Source organism: Carya illinoinensis, chromosome 14, assembly GCF_018687715.1.
Source record: "Carya illinoinensis cultivar Pawnee chromosome 14, C.illinoinensisPawnee_v1, whole genome shotgun sequence".
NCBI lineage: Eukaryota > Viridiplantae > Streptophyta > Magnoliopsida > Fagales > Juglandaceae > Carya > Carya illinoinensis.
In genome coordinates, this window is record NC_056765.1 from 4,617,893 (window position 1) to 4,619,810 (window position 1,918).

Consider the following 1,918-nt stretch of genomic DNA (forward strand, 5'->3'; position numbering starts at 1 on the left):
ATTAGAATTGAGTTTTAGAATATATAATAGACTAATAGTATTAGTACAACTATATAAGTATATTATATAGTTATATATTAGTTTTAATTATAGTGATTAGTATAATTATATAATAGTAGACTATTAGTATAACTATATATTAGTATTAGTTACTGTTATGGTGATTTAGTATATTATAATTTATATATTATATTTATACTATAACTCTTATAATATATTAATATATACTAGTACTATATATTATAGTTATATATTAAATAATATAATAATACATTCATACTAAATATATATAGTTATATTTCTAGTGATTTAGTTATTAACTTATTATGATTAGTATAACTATATAAATTATAATAGTATTAGACCATTAATATAGCTATATATTAGTAATATTAGTTATGGTAAATCAGTGCTTTAGTATAACTATATAAGTATTAACTATAATGATTTTTATATATTCATTAAATATAAGTATAGTGATATTTAAATTATATTAATTAAAGTGATAAATATACTATATAGCTATACATAGTATTAATTATAGTGATTAGTATAACTATATAAATTATATAATAGTATATTAATATTAATAGTAGACTATTAGTATAGGTCACTATAGCTATTGTTGAAGTATTAGTTATAGTGATTTAGTATAACTATATTAGTATAACTATAGTCTATATTAGACTATTAATATTTTTTTATACCATATATAATTATATAATTAATTATATACAACTATTATATAAATAATATATATAAATAATATTTTTTTTTATTTCTATTCGGTCCGGTCCGGTCCGGTCCGGTCCAAACAATTCAGGTCCGGTCGGTTTTGCTGGTTCGGACCGGCCGATGCTCACCCCTAGTTCCAGGTGGTTACGAACAAACTACTGGCTTTCCAATATTCTTAAAAAGAAAACTGTTTATGCTCTTTATAATATCTGATGCATTGTCCCTATTTTCTTCTACAACTTCAGTCTTGATGTTTTTGGGAATCCTCACATCACGTTATGCAGAAGAAGATTTTCTTGAATATTTGCCAAGGCAGATGATAATAGGTCTTTTGATCCTCTTTTGCTCTGTTGCGACCATGATGATTACTTTTCCAGTGCTCTTTTAATCATCCTATATAAGCAATTACATATTGCAATTCCTCTCATTTGTCTAACAGGTTTTCCAGTCACATTCTTCGTATGGATTCAGTTCCCCATTCTTAAAGATATAATCAGGTCAACCTATTTCCGAGGTCTCTTCAACAGAAAGACAAAGTTTAGTTTCAAGTAATCCATTGTGCAATATGCTGTTTTGCAATAAAAGCTTAAGATCTCTTCGGTGGCTGGCAGCGCAAGATATTGCATGCTTCTAGCAGCTAGGTTGAGGCTACAATCTGGAAGAAGGCTTCAAGTTTGTGCCGCTCAAAAGAATAGAGAGATTCATAAGTTTCTTCATTATCTCACAAGTTGAAGGACTTGAGAGAAAATTGAAATATTTCTCGTTTGGTAGAAACTTGTTTAATTTGTATATAGTGTGTTTGTAAGACTTGAATATATTAAGATTTTTGGTTTTGGTGTTTTATTTTATTTTATTTTTATTTATTTATTTTTAATTTTAATAGTTACTACGTCTCTTTTAACTTCATTTTTTAGTTAGTAAATTTCTCCCTATTTGTCTTAACTAGTGGATCGGTGCAGCTTTTTAAGCCTAACCATATGGATCTCTCTCTTGTCTCTCTCGATACTTTAATACATTCTCTATCTTGCTCCATGCAGTCCAGCTTTTCCTACTCGTGGTAAAGCTCATTTCATATATATATAGCCTTCACGTCCGTACGTACGTCTGTATCAAACCGCAATTCACTTTTATATGTCCATAATTCATACTGTGTGGTTTCATTGCAATGCCATTCTCTGCCACA